General features: G+C 49.8%; 1 protein-coding gene across 2 annotated transcripts in view; it reads left to right on the forward strand.

Annotated features, from left to right (window-relative positions):
* Positions 1-21,003, forward strand: part of CTNNBIP1 (catenin beta interacting protein 1) — a 47,268-nt gene continuing 26,265 nt past the window's right edge. Inside the window, exon 1 of one of the 2 annotated variants that reach the window (XM_027564960.1) lies at positions 1-239. The gene's annotated coding sequence lies outside the window, so the exon portion shown is untranslated. Of the gene's footprint in view, positions 240-19,302; positions 19,334-21,003 lie in introns of those variants that run through there. The other variant, XM_027564962.1, reaches the window with a different exon arrangement.

Genomic DNA, 21,003 nt, shown 5'->3' on the forward strand with positions numbered 1-21,003 from the left:
GCGCGGAGCCAGATGCCGCCCTCTCCGCCGGTCCCTCCCCTGGCGGCCTGGCGCCTCCTTCCCTCCCCGCCGCGGTGACTCACGGAGAGGGAGGCGGAGGCTGAGGCGGCCGCTCCCGCTGCTGCCGCTGCCGCTGCTGCCGTTGCGGCTGCTCGGGCTGTGCGCGTCCCGGAACAGGCCGCCGCGCGCCGCTCTCGGACCCGCAGCCCCCGCCCGCCTGGCCGGGTCGGGCGGCCCAGGTAAGCGCCGAGGCCGGCCCGCACCCGCAGCGCCCGGGCCCGCGCCGCTCCGGGGCTCGGGGAGCAGCCAGCCCTTTGTCTCCCGGGGAGGGGCCGCGGACTGCGCCCCCGACCCGACTGGGACCCACCGGCCGGACCACCGGCGGGGAGCCCTGGTCTGGGCCGGGTTTCCTGCCCCGCCTGGCCGCCGCTGCCTCCTGCCGCTCGCCGCCCCCGCCCCCGATCCCGCGGCAGACCACCATCCAGCCGTCCTCAACCTGTCCTCCCCCGGGGGTCGCCTCCACAGGTGTCCGAGCCATCCACTCTTGCTCAGCCCACCGCGTCGGCGTGGTTGTCCCCGCCTATCAGCCTCAGGTCCCGCGCCTTCTTGTCTCTTTCCTCACCTGCACCCCGCTCTAGCATCCTGACTGACCCTCTGTAAAGAGCCCCCCGTATTTCCCCAAACTCAATGCTGCCAAGGTCTTGCCCCTGGGTCGCTCTTCCTCTCTCTAGTCTGGCTGAACTGTCGTGTCCCCCGTGAGTGTTCCTGGAAGGTGCACGTTGTAGGCACATGTCTCGCCTGTATGGCTGGCATGTATCTGTGAACCTGCAAGATTGACCACTGGGAGCCCCAAACTGCACTTCTTGCCTTCTCATCATCCCCACCCCAGTCACCTTCCTGTGCACCTGGTAACCAAGACACCTAGGTCTGGATACCCAGCCTCTTTTAGGCCCCACATGTCTGGCTCTCTGGTGTGTGGAACGTGTCTGAACAGTCCCTGTTGTCAGGTTAGCCCCTGGGAAGGCCCAGGAGGCCTGTGTTGGCTGCAAATCAAGACTTTTACAAATAACGCGATGTGAGGCTTGCGTCACCTCCTGTCCGAGGATCAAGTATGCTAATACTGTTAATTACTTTGTCTCCTGTCACTCACACAACTTAGGAAAGTGTGCCTGGCTGACTTCTGGGTAAATTGAGGCATGGGGGTGTGGCTAAGGGACCTGGAGCCAAGTCAAAGTTAGTCATTAAGTTCTGACTCTTAGCTCCCTGCTGCAACTACTGGGCTCTGGTTCCTGGCTTTAGACTCTAAGTGATACTGATCTCTTGGGCCATTAAAGTGTCCAGAGAGACCAAGTTCCCCCTGGTTTAAAGCAGGATTTTGAATTATAAATAAAGGTGCCAATGTGTCATTCATGGTTTCCTGGTGGAGTGAGTGGCCCTCATATATACAAGTCTCCTCCCTGGGATGGAGATTCATCCATTCAGTTATGAGCGCTTCCTATGTGGCTTTCCACTCACTGGATTCTGGAAACATAGCCCCTGCCCTCCTGTAGCTGACATTCTCCAGAGAAAGGGGTAAATAAATAAGTGGGCAAAGTAAGTTTAGTAGTGGTAAGTGCTGTGAAGGTGGGAAGATCCAGTTTGGTTTTTTTCCCCCCCAAGTGCAGTTAGAAATCATTGGAGGATTAAGCAGAGAGGTGATAAAATCTAAGTTTTGGATTTATCAAATCTGGATAAACATCTGGAGGTTGGATTGTAAGGAGCAGGGATGATTGCCATCATCCCCACCCCAACCACCTTCCTTTTTCTTGCACCTGGTAACCAAGACACCTAAGTCTGGATACCCAGCCTCTTTTAGACCCCACATGTCTGCCTCTCTGGTGTGTCAAATGTGTCTGAGCAGTCCCTGCTGTCAGGTTAGCAGGGACTAACCTGGCAGGTAGAGGCAAGGATGCTAGTTGGGAGACTGACCATTGCAACTGCTGGGCAAAAGATGATGGTGGCTTGAACCAGGGTAGTGGTAGCAGAAGTAAAGAGATGAAACCAGTCTGATCCCCCTGGGAGAGACTGAGAGCGAAACTTCAGGGAACACCGACTGAGACTTAGATGTCTGGCAGAGAATTTCTAGACCTGGCTATGCTCCGGTTTAGCTCAGCAAACTGTACTTAACACCTGTTGTGAGCCAGACACTATGCTAGACTCTAGAGTTCCTGATGGGAACAGGGTGACTAGGTCTCCACGTTCTGACAAGATGCTCACAGATGGATCACCCCCTCCTGAAGGGAAGAGGGTTTGTGGGCTTAAAAACCATTTCAAGGAGGAGGAGGGCAGCACACACTGGAGTTCATTCCCACATCCGGCTGCATTATTTAAACGAGAGCATGATTGCCCTCCCACTCCTGTACCCAAAGAGGTTGGGACTGATCTCGCGGTGGGTGGGAGAACTACTCAGTGGCCATGAACTTAAACCGTTAACCGGAATAAAACTTGGATCTCTGTGTCGCTCCAAATCTGTGTTGCTCCAAATCTGAGCTAGAGGACCGTGGGGGTTATGTAGGCCAGGCCCCTCTTACGGTTGGGCACCCCTAGCCCCCAGAGATTGAGTTTGTTGTTGTTGTTTTTAATATTTATTGTTTAAAATTATTTGTTTAGCTGTGCCAGGTCTTCGTTGTGGCAGCTGGGATCTTGGATCTTCTTTGCTGCACATGGGATCATCAGTTGCAGCATGCAGATTCTTAGTTGAGGCATGAGAACTCTTAGTTGCACCATGTGGGAACTAGTTCCCTGACCAGGGATTGAACCTGGGCCCCCTGCATTGGGAGCGTGGAGTTTTAGCCTCTGGACCTAGTCCCCTGAGTAACTCTTTTGCAATCCCATACCAGTCTATACATTCGCTAATGGCACCTGTCACTTTCTACCTCTCTTTCAGCTTCATGTGCAGGCGCATGACCCTAGGCTTTCTAAGGCCAGGGTCTCTATTGGACTCAGCTTTCCATCTCTCACAGTGTCTAGATCCCGCCCGCAAAGTACACTCATCAAGTACTGGTGGACCTGCCTGGGTGTTTCACAGCACCTGAAATCAGAGCCCAGGAATGCTGACCTTATCTGTGTTTGTTTTGTTTTATTTTAATTTAAAAAGAAAAATGTGTTTATTTACTTATGGCTGTGCTAAGTCTTCTTTGCTGCTCTGGCTTTTTCTCTAGTTGCAGTGAGTGGGGCTACTGTCTAGCTGTGGTGCTTGGGCTTCTATTCTGGTGGCTTTTCATGTTGCAGAGTACAGGTCTAGAGCACAGCCTCAATAATAGGGGCACATGGGCTTTGTTGCTCTGCAGCAGGTGGGAATCTTCCTGGATCAGGGATTGAACCTGTGTCTCCTGCATCGTCAGGTGGATTCTTTACCACTGAGTCACCGGGGAAGCCCTGTCCATGTCCTTTCATCAGTTTCCTCTTCATCCAGAGTCTAACACGGGGGTCAGCCCAGCAGTCTCCATGTCACCATGCTCACAGAGCAGGGCAGCCCTTCCTTGATGGGTCGGCTCTCACTCCAGCCCTGCCTACAGGGAACAGCTGCTAAGGGTGCTGAGCAACTAGTTATTCGACACCCAGCAAATATGAAGCAGAGCTCTTAATCAGAGCCCGAGGTCTAAACACAGGACTAGTCCAGACACAGGACTGATCTGGGTTTGGATCTTGGTTCTGCCATCATGAGCTTCATGACCTTCAGCAAGTAACTTAACTGCTCTATGCCTCAGTTTCCCCATTGATAAACTATTAATACTTCCTTCATGGAGTTGTTGGGAGGATTAAATTAAGTAATACCTATTAGAGTCTTAGAACTACACTGAGCCCCTTGGTAAGGGCTTGGTTGAAGCAGTAGCTGTTATTTCACCATTATTTATTTATCTACTTCTTATCTCCCATCAGAATTTAAGCTCTTTTAGGGCAGAGATTTTTGTCTTTTTTTGGTCTACTGTTAAAGTTTGTAGGCACTCCATAAACATTTCTTAAATTGAATGGCTTATCGAGCACCTACTATGTGCCAGGCACTGTTGTAGATGCTGGGAACTGAGCCAAGAACAAGATCACCAAGATGCATGAAATTCATGTTCTAGTGGGAGAGACAGATGGTAAGCAAGTACACATGTGAATAAAACAGGATGGTGAAAAGAGATGCAGGGAGAATAAAAGAGAGCAGTGAGATGGAGAATGCCTGGGTCATAACTGTAGTGAGCTCTGAGGAGGTAACTTTGGTGTTTTTTTTTAATGTATTTTTATTTATTTGGTTGCACCGCATCTTGGTTGCAGCATGCAGGATCTTTGGTTGTGGCATGCAAACTCTTAGTCGTGGCCTCAGCCGCCCTGCGTTGGAAGCACAGAGTCTTAGCCACTGGATCATCAGGCAAGTCCCCTAAGGAAGTAATTTTGAGTGGAGACCCAGCTGATGGGCAGAGGTGCAACAGAAGCAACAAGCCCAAGGAAGCTGGAGTGGGCTGAGTGAGGAGCTGGCAGAAGTTAGATCTGTGGTCACAGTGAGGAATTTGGATTTTTCTCTTTGATTCTGAATAGGGGGAAGTCACTGCATGGGAACTTTTCCTGGGGGTCCATCCCAGGAGAGAGAGCCAGACACTACGAAGAGCAGTGAGCATGCTCTCCTTGCCCTGCTTTTGGAAGGCTTTCGGAAGTCAGCAGCGTTGCGTCTATTCCCATCAAGTTTCTCACGTCTCTGGCCTAGATAGCTGGGAGGTGTGGGAGCCATCAGCTAGGTTAACAAAGGTCCAGGTGTGCATGTCTGTGTGTCCTGCAGATTCGCTCAAGCCGTCTTTTCCTTCTGAGTGTGTAGGTAATGGGTAAGCATTTCTTGAGTTGAGTGAATGAGCATCACCAGCTCTTAGCATCTTGTCCTGTACACTGGCAAGTCCTGTGTTTTCTACTTCTCTCTGCATCAGGGAAAGATTCTTACGGTGGTCGTGACTCTGTGTAACCTTGGAGCTCTCCTGCTGCTCTTATGTGCATCAGGGACCCACACACATCTATTTGTCAGTCTTTTTTTTTTTTTTTGTGGCTGTGCCACTCAGCTTGTGGGATCTTAGTTCCCTGACCAGGGATTGAGCCCAGGCCCTCAGCAGTGAGAATGCAGTCCTAACCACTGAACCACCAGGAAATTCCATGTCACAGTGTCTCTGTTGGAAGTGTATCAAGATTGACTGGGCAGCTTTCCTCTCCCACACCATCCCCCACTTCTCTTCCAGTCTCTTGCTGAGTACCACCAGGCCACACTGTCACCTCTGAACGCCTCCTATTTGGTTATTTGATCTACAGTCCTGTATATCACTTGATCCAGGAGTATAGTGGTACCTAGAAAGCTGCCTTTAGCCTGGGCTGAGCAGAGTTGAGAAGCTCAGCAGAGCACTCAAATGGTGTTTTAAAGCCAGGAGTTCAGCTCACCAGGAATCCAGAGTTGGCCTCTGGAGACTGGGGGCAGTTGGCCAGCCTTTCAGATCCTTACTCAGGCATCCACTTGTTTGTCAGTGTCCAAGATACCATCTGCTCTGCTAACCTTGAGAGGCCAACATGAGTCAGAAGGAATCAAATAGGACTTCTGTGTTGCAAGTCCCTCTCAGGGACCTGGTATATTTCATTGTCAGACTGAGACTTGCTTGTCAGTCACATGTCATCTGTGGCCTTGTAGAAACTAAACTTGGAGTGGGTGCCACCTTTTTCTCATATAACTGGTTTTTTTTTAATTATTATTATGAGAGTGATATGTACTCATTTAGAAAATGAGAAAATGAATGATAATGACATTTTATATATGTTTTCTCATTTAGTCCTCACTGTTAATTTCTGAGATAAGTAGCATTATTACTGTTTTACACATTCAGAAGCTGAGGCCTGGAAAGGTTAGGTAAGTTGTCTAAGGTCACACTTTTCATTGTGGTGGTTTCTCTTGTTGCTGAGCTCAGGACAGCAACAACAGGACATACGGCTCTAGGATGAGCAGGCTCGGTAGTTGCGGCTCATAGGCTCCAGAGCGCGGGCTCAATAGTTGTGGTCAGAAAACAAGAGTCAAGACTCAAGCCCAATTGTTGGCACTCTCATGTGTGAGCTCTGGGCCTCCTATCAGATGCTGCGTTTCAGCAGAAACAACAGAGAAGAAAAAACATCTCCTTAAGCCCAGCGTGGGTGACATTGTGGGGAGGCCAGAGTTAGCACACTGGAGGCTGCTGCAGAGTTTGAATCCTACGCCTTTTCCCCCCATTTCATCTGACCTTAGGCAAGCTAATTAACCTCCGTTTGCCTTACTTTCCTCCGTGGTAAATGTAGATAATGATACTTGTGCCTTCATAGCTCCCAGGGCCATTATGATGTTTGAGCCAAAGTGCTTTTGAACTTCTTTTATGAAAGGGCATGGAGCCCTGACTGCTGTTATACTAGATTGTTAAAGACTGATTATGCCCTGATCCTCCACAAAGCCTTTTCAGGAGGAAGACAACAGTCCCTGGAGGGAAAGGTGTCCTTCCATGGTGGATGTCGCTGGACCGAACATCGTTTTCCTCCTTCTGAAGTTTCTTAAGGGCTGAAGGTCATGAATGTTTCTCCATTTCTTACTCTTATTTAAAAAAAATTATTTACTTATTTATTTTTGGCTGTGCTGCTGCTCGGGCTTTCTCTAGTTGTGGCAGCCGGGGGCTGTTCTTCGCTGTGGCACACGAGCTTTTCATTGCTGTAGTTTCTCTTGTTGCTGAGCTCAGGACAGCAACAACAGGACATACGGCTCTAGGATGAGCAGGCTCGGTAGTTGTGGCTCATAGGCTCCAGAGCACGGGCTCAGTAGCTGTGGTACATGGGCTTTGTTGCTCTAAGGCAAGTGCGATATTCCCAGGCCAGGGATCAGACCTGTGTCTTCTGTAGGCAGATTCTTAACCACTGGGCCACCAGGGAAGTCTGTGTTTCTCCATTTCTCATGTCCATGTTGTACTGTAGATGCTTCTGTAAGCAGGTATGTAAACTGTGACTCGTAACAGGATGGAAGACTGCTGATGGTGGAGCAGAGAAGGGGTTTATAGGGTTTGATTTCTGATCCCTGCTGTGATGTCTTTGTAATGTCAACCAAGAGCACCGAGATAGCAAGACGTGATGACTGTCTTCCACTGGTCCTTCTTTTCCTCCTTCCTTCTAATGGCTCCTTTTTCAATTAATAAATATTTACTAAACTTTTATTACTATCCGGGCCCCATGGCAGGCACTGGGAGTACTGTGGAGAACAGGGTAAAAATAGTTCTTATCATACAGAGCTTCTAGTCTAGGGCCAAGAGGTTTATTATCTAGTTGCAGCTGTGTGAATAAAGCAAGAACATGTTGGTGAGAGTGTCTTGAACTCTCAGGGGCAGTGGTGGGGCACAGTCAGGACATAATTTGCAGATATCCCCATCGGCCCCAAGGGCACCTGCCCTGGGTGGATGTTAAGGTGGAGGTTGTGCTTGGCTTCCCAGAAGAGCATGGGAAGAGTTAGGAGATTAGAGCCCTTGTGTGTTGCACTTGACAAAAGCTGCACTCGTGTGGGCATCTGCAGAAACAATTAGCACCTTGGCAGTCATGGTTAGTAAGAACTAAGTTTCCTCTTAAAGCCTTAACCCTTTGTCACTTGGGTTCAAGTCAGGAGGAGTGATCATGGTGATGAGCTCTTTCCAGAGTTTTTGTTTTGGAGTGATACCATCAATCTGGTGCCTTTCTTTTCTTTTATTTTTTTATTTTTTTTTTTTGCTGCACTGGGTCTTCACTGTTGCGTGCGGGCTTAGTTGCTCCAAGGCATATGGGATCTTAGTTCCCCAACGAGGGGTTGAACCCGCTTCCCCTACATTGCAAGGCAGAGTCTCAACCACTGGCCAACCAGGGAAGTCCTCAGTGCCTATTATTGTGAAAAGTCCATCAGACCTTGGCTGTCCAGAATCTCTCCCTGCCTTCCAGGCCTCCCTCTACCAACTTTGGAATGCAGGCTTATGGCGGCAGGCAGGCTGTGGGGCTGGCTGCATCAGCGCGCTGGGCATGAAGCCAGGGACACCTGTGTCTGTGAGCCCCACTGGGGGTCAGTATATGTAGAGTAGGGTAGAGGAGGGTCATTCTTCCCCAAGTCTGCCCAGCTCCAGGCCTCGCGTTCCCTCCAAAGAGCCCAGCCAGTCAAGGGAGGCCCAACAGGTCCTAGAAAAGCACCCAGTGTTCATCCACTCACCCTTGGGCAGGAGCTGGAGTAGAGAGGACTCAAGGCTGGCAGAGGCACCTGCCCACGTTTAGAGAGCGAGGAAGGTCCCAGGATGGGGCCACGCTCCTGAGCGATGTTCGTTCCCCCATCCCCCTCAGTGTCACTGCCCTTCTGGTGCCAACCAGATGCCCCTTTGGTCCAGAGGGCCTCAGAGCCATCCAGCATCTGAGCAGGAGGAAATGGCCGGCCTGGCGAGGAGACCAGGCCACTCTGTGACCCCAGACTTGTTCACGTGTGGTCGGAGCCCACGGGGACGCCAGTTCAGCTGGGAGAATGTGACCCACTTCCATCTCCCCTCCCACATGGAGAGCTGGGTGGGAGGCTTTGGGAAACCAGTTCCAATTAAGGCTTTTTCAGGCCTGAGCATCTCCTGAGTATCCAGCCCACATGTTTCCTGCTGCTGGAATCCTGTGGTTCGTGTCCCTGAACTGAATAACAACTCCCAAACAATGAAGTTACCACCTTTGCGTTCTTCAGTTCTGGCTTCTGCAAGTTGGTGGGGGGCCGTGGCGGGGGTGGGGGGGTGCTTCCTTCAGGGGTCGGGTCCCTTTTGGATTCAGACAACCTTTCACAGTGTGGGCCCCACCCTTGTTCTTCCTGCTAAACCACCCGGCGAACTAGGGGCTCAGTTTCCAAGGAGATGGGTTATTCTTGACCTCCCTGCCCAGACCAAGGCCTCCCAGCCCCCCGCCCCAGGCAGCCCTGGCTTCTGACAGATCCATCCTGACCCTTGTCCTTGCAGAATGGTGTTCTGCACAGGAATGTGAACTAAAACGGGTTTTGGACCCTCTAGGTTTCTTCCATTCTCTCCAGGGAGAGGACATCTGAATGATTTTCCATTTAAAATTTTGTGTTTCTCATGCAGGAGGGAGTGGGGAATGGAGGAATGTGATTTAAATACACAGAACCATAGGTGCTGTCAACATGATCCAGAGATTTTAAAGACAAGGTGATAGTTCTGAGCCCCTGATCCAGTCTTACTAAGGAAGGAACAGAAGGTGATAGAGAAATCGCCATGCTCAGGCCCACTAGGCTATAATTTCAGACCTGTAGGAACACCGTTCCTCAGCATGTGCTCTATGGCCAGTCGCTGAAGTGGCCGGAAGATGGGGTGCTGGTAATTTGTAGGGGGAACAGAGTGGGACCTACAGGCTAGTAAGCTGGCTTGAGGTGGTGGTGGGGTTTCTCCAGGGCCCCGGCTCTACTTCCCTGAAGATTACAGTGGGACATGGTGGAGCAGAGTCCTTCATCCCTCCCTGGGGGAAGCTGCCCGCTGCCACCTGAGAAATGGTACATGCCCATCATTTAACCTCTGCTCTGAGTGCTGGCTGTCCACCCTGGCTTCCTGTCTCCAAGGAAGAGAAAGGGGTCTCACAGCCTGTGAGCAGTGGTGGTGGCAGAGCTTAAATGCTCAACATCAGCCATGGCACTGGGCCGCCTGGAGGGAGATCTTTCATTTATTCTCCTCTTCTGACCCCGTTTCACTTCCTTAAAAAGAACACCTTTTTTTTTTTTTTTGAGAAGGTAATATATACATAGTACAGAACTCAAAAGGCTAATTGGTGATAGAGATACCTTGAAAAAGATGTCTGTTAGTGGCTGTCTTGTTCATCTTAACAAGAGACTCCTACATGTACAAGTGCATAAGGTACACACTGGCCGCACACACGCCTGATTTGCACTGTTTTTTCCCCCACACTGTAATACTAACCTTATCTTTTTCATTTCACACTAAATATTGGAACCCAACATTCCATTCCACTGTCATCACCATTGCTGTTGTCTGGCTAATACCTCTTCACTTCCTGTGTGCTGGGTATTGTTAAAAGTGCTTTACTTACGTTGACACATTTATTTTTCACAACAACTTTATGAACTAAATACTGTTATTGTCCACAGTTTGCAGGTGAGTAAACTGAGGCACAGAGAGATTAAGTTCCTGTTTGAGGTCATTTATAACTATCTCACTTATTTTAATGGTTCCCTGTCATTCTTTTGATTGCTTATACTTGAATTTTTTTCAATGTCCCCTGATGCTGAGTATTTACATTTTCTGTCATTATTTATTCATTTTGGCTGAATATGGCTTATAGGATCTCAGTCGCAGGTACAATGGGCTACAGCAGTGAGCCTGCATAATCTTAACCCCTAGAGCACCACAAAACTCCCTATCTTTTATTGCTATTAAAAAGAAATACTCTTCTACATGTATCTTTGTGCTTTTGTTTAAGTGTATCTATAGGGTAAATTCCTACAGTCTGTTAGAGCAAAGGGTTGTGTAGTTGTTTAGTTGCTCAGTCATGTCTGACTCTTTTGGGACCCCATGGACTGTAGACCACCAGGCTCCTCTGTCCATGGGATTGTCCATGCAGAATGCTGGAGTGGGTAGCCATTCCTTTCTCCAGGGGATCTTCCCAACTCAGGGATGGAACCCATGTCTCCTGCATTGGCAGGCAGATTCTTACCACTGAGCCACCTGGAAGCCCCAGAGCAAAGGGGACATCTGTTTAAATTTTTAGTATTGCCAAGTTGGCCTCCATGGTAACATTTTATGTGCTTACCAAAATTATGCAGAAATAGCTCTTTTTCCCATGCCTTATTGCTAATCTGATAGGAAGGAAGTGGCAGATCATTATAATTTAAATCTAATTTCTTGATGAGGAAATGGAGTACCATTTCAGATCTTTAAGAGCAATCTATTATGTTGTTTACCCATTATTTCTTGTGTTGGCAGTCTTTTTCTTACTGATCTGTAGGCATTCTTTATATACTACAGCAGTTTGTCCTATGGCTGTGACACACGTCACATGTATTTCTACAGTCTGTCATTGTCCTTTTGATTATATTGTTTTTTCTATGCAGAGAGTTTTTATTTTTATGTAATCAGATTTTAAAGTCTTTAATCTTATAACTTCTAGGTTTCATTTTGTGTTGTTTCCTTCTACTGTTTTCTTTTAGTCTACTTAGTCTCTCTTGTACATTTAAAACTTTGCTCTGTAACAGAGTGATCCACAAATCTGGCATCACCAGACACAGGGCAGGCTGGCATTGTGTGCCTCCAGTGGGACATGGGCAACATCAGCCACTGTTGTTTCTCACCAAAATGTCTACCCTTACTCCAGTTCTAAGGAAAACTGGACAAAGAGACAGTGGTCCTTGATTTTTTAAAATTGTTAACATCATGATAGACAAAGAAAAGCTGGTGAACATTCTAGGCTAAGGGAGAGGAATGAGCGTGGGAACCAAGGGAAGGTGAGATCTTCGATTGGATTCTAGATTAAAAACCGGTCCAGGCCAAAGTGAGGGGTGTGGTTGGGAGAGGTGGATGTGGGCCATACATCAGAGAACAGCACTGGGTCAGTAGTAAATTGCTTGGGTGGGGGAAATGGTATTGGAACAGTGTCAGAGCATGACCCTAGGAGGCGAGTGGTGAGATGTCTAGCAGGGTATCTGATATCTGCAACTTGCTTGCTTTATTGTTTAACTTTATTTATTTAATTTATTTGGCCACACCAGGTCTCAGTGGTAGCACTTGGGGACTTGGGTCTTCCTTGTGGCATGTGGGGTCTTTAGCTGCGGCATGTGAACTCTTAGTTGCAGCATGTGGGATCTAGTTCCCTACCAGGGATCAAACCCAGGCCCCCTGCACTGGGAGTGTGGAGTCTTAGCCACTGGACCACCAGGGAAGTCCCTTTCCCCCTCTTTTATGGCATGCACAGTCCTTGATTTCATTTCTCGTAGGAACTTCTTTTTGGGGGTGAGTTATTCATTTTTGAACTTGGAAATCTTATGACTATCTTTCTGGCAGACTCGCATAACTTTTCTAGAAGCAGAACAAGTGTGCATTACTGCCTGTAGTTTTTGTTCTGTTTTTAACATTATGTCATATGCTCCAAGTAAACCTGTGAGGAACTTTAGTTTTCTGAGACTTGAAGTCTTAATCATCAGAAATACCATCAAACTAACTTGTAGTACAATGAACCTCTCTCTCCCCCTAACCTCCAGAGAAGCTTTTTCCTCTCAGTTGAGAGTTTTTGTAAGAGGTCAGATTCTGCTTGTGTTCTGTGGGCATGGGCTTGTGAAAGGCTCCCGGGTTTTGTTTCATGAAATTTGACAGTCTTGGGTGAGTAGCTGGCCTGTAAAACCAGGAGTCTTTTTGCCTGGGGAAACACTCACAGGCTAGTTTTGCTAGGAGCTTCTTCCCCTTCTCCTCGACTTGGTGACTAATGGTTTCATGGCTTTGGGAAATGAAGGATGTCTTTACAAATGGCAGATGGGGACTTGGCTTCTGAACTGGATTGTCTGGGCGTGCCGGGGAGCAGAATAAGCCAGCCCTACATATACCACTTTGGCGTATTGATTATTTGGAGTTAAAGTTGCTTGAGAAATAGCCGGTGCAAGAAAGACACTCTGACCCTTCTTTATTCCCCTGAAAGCAGGAAATAAATCTCTCACGTGAAACGTACCTTCCCCGTACAGGGGATGGAAGGCGTCCTCATCACCAGAGACAGGGAGTTCCAGGCTGAGAAGGCTGTTGTTAATTTTCTCACTCGTTTACTGCTCCAAGCCCAAACCTCTTGATCTTGTCAATTCTTCACAAACTTATTGTTCCTTTGTCTAAAAGATACAAAAGGTGCCTGCTCTGGTCACTTCTTCAAGCCTTATATCATTGAGGCCCTCGTACGTAAGAAATTAAATTTTTTTCCCTCAATGTCTTGCCTTCCTTCCTGTGTGTGCTCTGTCATGTCCCACTCTTTGCAACCCCATGGACTTTGTCCATGGCCCCTTTGTCCATGAATTTTCCAGGCAAGAATACTGAAGTGGGTTGCCATGCCCTTCTCCAGGGCATCTTCCTGACCCAGGGATCGAACTCACATCTCCTCCATCTCCTGCATTGCAGCAGATTCTTTTTTTTTTTTTTTTCAGATTCTTTGCTGCTGAGCCATCAGGGAAGCCCCTTTAATGTCTTATGTCAATTTAATTTTAGGCCAGCCAAAAACTCTAGGAGGGAAGAAGGGAAAAGATTTCCTCCCCTCCGCTGGTCTCGGTGTTTGTGTCCACCCCACTGGGAATAGGGATAGTTCTTAGCTTTCACACAGACACCTAAAGCCTCCCTCCCACTTCTGTCCACTCTTCTGAGCTTTTCTGCAGTGCCCTTGGTCCTGAGCAGGTGACTGTGGGTGGATTCCTGCTGTTTGGGGTGCTGTGTTTTCCCCAGTTGTCTCCCTCTCCTCTCCAGCCTCCCTGCCTCCAGACTGGACAAGTCTTGCTACACATCAGAAGTCCTCATCTTCATGCTACTTCCCCAGTGACTTAATGGAATAAACGCATGTAGATTCTGGAAGTTGCATCTGTTTAAAATATATTTTATTTTGATCACCAGCTTGTTAAATATTTAGGGAGGAAGGAAACTGAGTCTTCAGCAGCCCCTTAGGGGGAGGTTTCCTCTTTGCTCAGATTATTTTTGTTCTGAAGTGGCTGGAGGGAAAGGAGAGGGAAGGTCACGGACTGTGAAATGGAGCAGAAGCAGTTATCCAAACAAACAGTGCACTTCTGTGACACGAGGGTGTGATGAAGGCTTGCAACGTATTGCGGTAGTGTGGATATGTTTTCCAGGTAGACAAACATAGCTTTATTTTAATGCAAATTAGCACATACCTGTATGCTGAAAGCCTATAGGAAAGAAGAGGCAGTAATCCTAAAACTTCCTATTCTAAGAGTCTGTAAGAAGTTTCACCCAGGAGGCTGGGCCTGGGGCCTCTCAGCTGGGTCCCGAGGACCCCCATTTCCAAAGCTGGACAGTGAGGAGGGGGCTGACTCTGGAGACTGTGACAGGGGGACTGAGCCCTCGCCCTGCAAGCAGCCCAATTGGTTTAATGACCTAATTCTCACAACAGGAAGCTGGAGGCCTTCCTGGCCCCCTTCTGAGGGGATGCAGTGAGCCTGGCCTGGGAAGCCTATTTATTTGAACCAATTATCTGAGACTTCAGTGGAGGGAAGGGATGATGGGAGTGTAGGGGCCAAGGCAGAAGCAGCTAGCCTGCTGGCAGGCACTGGAAAAATTGGGCCACCTTGCCTGGGCTTGCCCCTGAGAACAAGGCTCGTTGCTTTCAGCAGGAGATTGTGTGAACGAATCCATGTGGCTGAGTGAAGGGAGTTTACACAGGTCCTGATAAACTGCACTGTGTCAGTTTTCCCCCTTCTTAAGAAGAACAAACAAGAAAGCAAAAATGTTCAGTTTCCCAATTTAATTAATGTTTTAAATGGTGACCCTGTGAGAGTTGGCATAGCTGTGGGCAGCAGAGTTGATGGAGCTTCGTGGGTTGAAATTTCCATTCTGGCTTCTTTCTCTGGAGGTGACCCAAGGTCTGTGAAACCTGGCCAGGCTCCTGCCCTGGGATTATTAGGCTTGGAGCTGGTCCTTCCAGCCCCAAGTTGACTTCAGCCCCATCAGTAAGAAGACTGACCAGCAATGCAAATTTACTTTTCCCTAGGGGGTGGGTAGCAGGTTGTTAGCATGCTAGGAGCACCTCAGATGTCGGCCACAGGGGAGAAGTGTCCTTCCACCGCCACAGCCTGCACGGGTGGGCTTTTGACACTGCCAGGTGCCCAGCCTGCAGTAAAGGTCATCCAGCCTGAGAGGTCCTGCCCAGGAGTGTGGGAGGGGGGCGTGCACCCACTTGTGAACTGAGGGTTCCTGCCCTTGCACCCATTCATAAATAGACAAGGGCTCTGCAGTCTGCCTTACCCACCCCCTGGGGACCTGTGAGAGGCCGAAGGTCAGACTGAATCAGGAAGACCTGGAGCCGGATTCTGTAGGTGCACTGGTTCCTGACTTAAGGTCTCAGGCTCTGGCCTGGCCAGGTTCCAGGGCTCCAGCTGTTCCCTGGGAAGGAAGAAAGGACCTCTTTTTAAATTAGGTCAGAAGACACCTCTCTTTCCTCCTGTCCTTGTCCCCCTACTGTGCAGGGATAAAGCCACCACCTGCATGTCCCTCAGTCAGAGCCTGAGGACTTTGCCCGGGATCGGAGTGTCCCAGTGCAGCCGCGGAAGTGTCCCCAGCTCTGAGATCCCTTCCTGTTTGCGTTGTGCTGGCTGAACTGCAGAGGCTGTCAGAGCAGTCCTGCCAGGTAGCCTTGCTTAGCAGTAAAAAGGACTTGAAGAGACAGTGTGAGCTGGGCACTTTTCTACCAATCAGGCCAACTTCTCAGGAGAAACATTTTTTTTAAACTAGAAGCTTTCAACAGATACCTTTTACCAATCCAGTCATAGCAACATTAAATAATCTATGCACATAGGTTCCTTCAGTTCCTTGATGTCTTGGACTCTCTGAGGTGAGGGTATTCTGGGGTAGGGGGCTTCCTTCCCACATAGTTCCCAAGTGAATCTGAAATCTGTTCATTCCCTTCATCGTACACGGAGCTCCAGGTGTGACCAGCAGCAGTGTTTCATCCACCAGATCCTACATCACAGAGTCTATGGTCTCCAGGCTTTTCGGGGGTCCACAAAAATACTGGAGACGTGAAAAAAAAAAAAGGATCATCCCCTTCTAAGGAGTTAGATGAGAATTCTGTTCAGTGGGAGATGTGGGTCCGTTTTAATATGTCTGTGAGAATAGGGCTGCCTGGGATCCACGCAGGCCTGACCCCCCACCCTGTGGCTGGCCTCATGGAGCTTCCAAAGTGGAGGTGGAACCAGGTGCACAGACACCCGGGTGCAACCAGGGCTGTGCCATGAGTGGAAGAGATTCGGATCAGTGTGCAAACGCACAAAGACCTTTAGGAGGTAACGATACAACAGTGAGCAGTGAACAGGGAAGAATGTTCTATGCTGAGGGACCAGCAGATGTGAAGGCCAGAGGTATGGAAGGAGCCTGGTGCAAGTGGTAACCGAGGTGACTGCCCGGCAAGGCTCCTCGCTGTTGGTGCTGTAGACGTGGCGGCCATCCTGTGCATTCTAGGTGGTTCTACCCAGGAGCGTCCTCCCGACTGTGATCTTTCTCCTTTCTCCAGAGGAAAATCTCCTTTCTCCAGACGGCTCCAGATGCCCCCTACTGAGAGCCGGTGCTGGGTGGGGAGCGTGGTAGATGGCCGGGGTCTGTTCAAGGGCAGTGGGTGGAGTCCTTCCTGTCTAGCGAGTAAGGTCGTGCCTGTCCCGGTGTCCTCTGGTGTATGTGACGTGCCACGTGCAAGAGTGGCCTGCAGGCTCTCTGAGGGGAGTCAGGCCACAGAAGGAGGGTGCCCCCTGAAGCCCCCTTCCCAGCTTCAGTGTGGTTTTCAGTGTTGATGCCTTTGCTGGTGCTGTCTGGACAGCTGGGCAGGGCAGCCGCACTAATGCCATCATGATGATTTGATCCTGATGCTTCGAGAAGCTTCCCCGAAGGGCCGTTATCAGAGCAGCTCCCACCTGGAACAGAAGGTGCCCTGTTGTTGGGGAAAGGGCAGGTGGGAGCGCCGAGGTTCGAGGTGTCGGAAGTCCCAGCATCTCCAGTGCAGCATGCCTGAGCCTGTCTGGGGAGTAGGACCCCATCAGGGTCTGGGTTTCAGAGCTGCTCCCCCGACGTGAGGGGCCTCCAGAGCGACTGCAGCCTCTCCTGCTGTGAACCAACTTCCCAGGGACTTTCTAATGTTTCCTGACTTTTCATTTGGATTTCGAATCTGCAGAAAGTTCTGAATAATGCAGTGAACACCCCCATGCCCTTTACTTGGATTCACCAATGTTAACCTTTGCTCACACACTTTGTTCACATTCACACACATCCCACACATATACACATGCATATATATGCACGTTTACACACACACATATATACATTCTCATACATACACAGTGAAGTGAAGTGAAGGTCACTCAGTCGTGTCTGACTCTTTGCGACTCCATGGACTACACAGTCCGTGGAATTCTCCAGGCCAGAATACTGGAGTGGGTAGCCTTTCCCTTCTCCAGGGGATCTTCCCAACCCAGGGATCCAACCCAGGTCTCCCTCATTGCAGGCAGATTCTTTACCTATTGGGCTATCAGGGAAACCCAAGCTATGCGGTAAGCCCATACATGGCACATTTACACAAATATACCCACTCACATACACACATACACACTCATACATTTACATATATAATACACATATATATACACATACACACCCACACATATACACATACACACACACATACATACATATATTCACACATGTACACACATACACAGTCACATATACACATACTCATACACTCACCTTTTCCCTGAAACTAGAGTAAGTTGCAAGCATTGAGACATTTCACCCTTATACACTTCAGCCTGTATCTCTTAAGAACCAGGATATTTTACAGTGTGACTACAATGTATTCATCGCATTCAACACATATAACGGTGAAACAATACTAATATCTAATAAATACTCCATATTAACTTTTCTCCAGGCTTGTCATGTATTAACTCCGTGGCCCTGAGCGGGTTCCTTGCCTTCTCTGAGCCTTGGTTGTCTCATCTATGAAAAGGGAATAATTCCTACCGTGCAGGCTTGTCCTGAGGACTCGGTGTGCTAAACAGGCCTGACACCACGCGGCCCCCAGGAAATCTCTAGCAACCACAGTAATTATCACTGTTGTTCTGCAAGCTTGCCTGGCCTGACACAGCAGGAAGGAGCTTGGGAGCAGGTTGGTATTTGGGTTGGTGACCTCAGGACTAATTCCTCATCCCGAGCTCATCTCCTAAGACTGCTGCTGTGTCCTGCAAACTCCTTGACCCGAGGAGCCATCCTCACACCTGTCTCGCGCCTGCCGGTGGAGTGCAGTTCCAGGATGCCAAGCTTGGCTCCAGGTTGAGGAGGCGGAGATGTGGAATTGATTAATTAAGGCAGCTGCTCACGAGGCCCTCGAGTCCAAGAGGCTGCAGTTTAATTACTGAGAGTGGAGCTCGCGGAAGTTCTCTCTGGTGCCCCAGTTTTAATGTCGCTGGGGGGCCAGAGATGCCGCCCTGACTGGGACTCGCAGCCGAGGCTGAGGCCCAGGCCTGCCTCCCTCCGCTGGCTCTAAGCACACCTCTGTCCACCTGCTTGTGTGCTGGAAAGCAGTGTAGCAGAGGGATCGGGGCTTGGACGGTCTGGGTTCGAATCCTGCCCCACAATAGACTAAGGCCTACTAGCTGGGTGAGAAGAGACTTGGATCCTTATTTGTATAATAAAACCTCATAGGGATGTTTGACATGAAGGGTTCAGAACATGCCCGGCCAACAGTGAGTCAGAATGTGCGTCAGCTGTTCCTTTCAAGCAGTGTTCTCACCTGGGGGGCGTTGGCTACCCCTGGGAACACAGGGCAAAGTCTGGAGACACTCTGGGTTGTCACAGCCGAGGGGCAGGTGCTTTGGGTGGACAGAGCACAGGATGCTGCTAAATTCTCTGCCACGTGCAGGTCAGGCCCACAGTGAAGAATTATCTAGTCCGGTGTTGGCAGTGCTGAGTTGAGAAACCAAGGATTCTGAGCAGCATGTGGAGCACGGAAGGAGGTCTTATCTCCCCTATCCCCCCAATTTATCCTTCCTGTGATCAGTTCCCTCCCGCTCCTCCCCTGGCTCTCATCCCTCCTGGACCGAAGCCCCAGTCCAGCTTCGGTCCAGCTTCCCTGAGCTTCCCTCAGCTTACCCCCTCACCCAACTACCCCACACTCCTGTTCCCCTCCTCCAGCTCAGTTTCCTTACCATAGCACCCACCTTCTTCCTCTGTACTAGGTTATTTACACATTGATTCCTTTCTATTTTGTTTTGTCTGTTCTCCCCCGTCCCTAGATGTACATGGGGACTTGTGACTGTGTTTGCCCTGCTGTATGGTGGCTGAGACAGTAAAGAATCCGCCTGAGACAGTAAAGAATCGGCCTGAGACAGTAAAGAATGCGGGAGACCTGAGTTCAATCCCTGGGTTGGGAAGACTCCCTGGAGGAGGGCAGGGCAACCCACTCCAGTATTCTTGCCTGGAGAATCCCCACGGACAGAGGAGCCTGGTGGGCTACAGTCCATGGGATCACAAAGAGTCGGACATGACTGAGTGACTAAGCACAGCACAGTACAACATCCCAGGACCCAGTAAGTGCTCAGTATGTTTGTTGATTGTTTGAATGAATGAATGAAGGCCACTTGACTGGCCAGGATGTCAGTTCTTTGCGGTTACTCATGTCATTCCTTCTTCCCAGAGTGCCGCCCACCCCCTACCCCATCCAGTACAGTGTCTCCCAGCAGTGCCCTGGATGTTTCCCAGATCTGGTCAGTTCCCACATTCTGACTCTGTCTCCAGAACACCTTGGGGATGTGCACGGTGGTACCAACTTCCTCTGAAGGGTGAGTCTGCTGTGCTTCCAGAGCTTCTCCGTGAACCCTGGAGCCCAGCCCTGGCTGCTCAGCCTGTCCTCAGGACCGTCGACAGCAGACTGGAAGCTGGCACGTCAGGCCTCCCCACATCCCGTCTTGCAGCCGCCCCAGGCTCTGATGCTGCCACTGGCCCACAGTTCCACCTGCCAAAGTGTCCCGGGTCCTCCCATCCTCATGCCACAGCTTGAGGCCCAGCCCTCACCTGGCCTATCAGGGATTTCCACCCCCCCTCCCCCGAGCCCCATCCTGTCTTCCCTCTGCACCTCGGCCACAGGGGTCTCAGACTTACCTGACTCCCCTGCTTGAACCTCTCCTCCCCGCTCAGGTATGGTCCAGCACCCCCAAGCCCCTTCACTTGCCTCCCAGACCTCAGCCAAATCTTTTTCCTCAGTTTTCCCAAAGACCTAGCCCCTTCCTATTTCAAGACCTTTACTTGTGTGTGTCTGTGTGTCGGGGGGTGTGACTCATACATACACAAGACAACACATCTCACCCTCAGTAATAGCTCAGAAGTCACCCGCGAGGGGTGCCTGCCCCCAGGGCAAGGTCAGATATCCAGCTGCATGTCTTTGCACTCCCCACGCCACTCCCCCTTTATTTATCAAGAGTGTCTGCGAGCTGTGTTTACCTGGGTGTGACTTGATTCATGCCTGTCTACCCTGCTCACTAGACACCATCATCACAAACAATCACATGCTCACCTGTGTATCCTCAATGCCCAACCCAGGGAGCCTGGCATATAATAAACAGATGCTCAGTAATTGTTTGTTCAAAGAATGTCAGTTCCCCGTGCCTGCAGTGCCCTTCCCCATCTTCTCTACCAGCAAACCCCTATCCATCCTTCAAGACACAGCTTCAGGGTCTTCTGCTGGGAGCTGGTCCCTCCCCTTTGTGTTGTCACTGAGATTTGCACATCCCTTTACTCCGCCACTTACTACACTAGATTAAGGCCTGGGTTTTTTCCTCTCACCTCTGAGCTGCTCAGTGGGAGGTGCTGGGCATGGCACCTTACATGCAGCTGGCACTCTTCGAAGTGTTCTGTTTTAACCTGACCTATCTTTTTGGTTCATTGTTACCTATGATTTTTGTTGTTTTATTTGACTTGTGCAGAGTGGTTTCCTCAGCCATTCAGGTACCTTCTGGAAGGCAGGCTTAGTGTCCTCTCTATCTCCTGCTCCCTCACCTGACACGAGGCTGTGGACACCTAGAGAGGTTTTACTTTAGTAAATCCTTCTGGAGTCCACATCATGTCTACTTAAGGTTACGGGGCCCTCGGCAGTTTGAGAGCACTTGACATACTCTCCCTCATTGTGGACCAGCTAGATAGTTTGTGGGGCTTGGTGGAGGGCCCCTTGTTTAGAAAAATATTCAGGATTTCAAGACGTCGA

The sequence above is a fragment of the Bos indicus x Bos taurus genome, chromosome 16, assembly GCF_003369695.1.
Source record: "Bos indicus x Bos taurus breed Angus x Brahman F1 hybrid chromosome 16, Bos_hybrid_MaternalHap_v2.0, whole genome shotgun sequence".
NCBI lineage: Eukaryota > Metazoa > Chordata > Mammalia > Artiodactyla > Bovidae > Bos > Bos indicus x Bos taurus.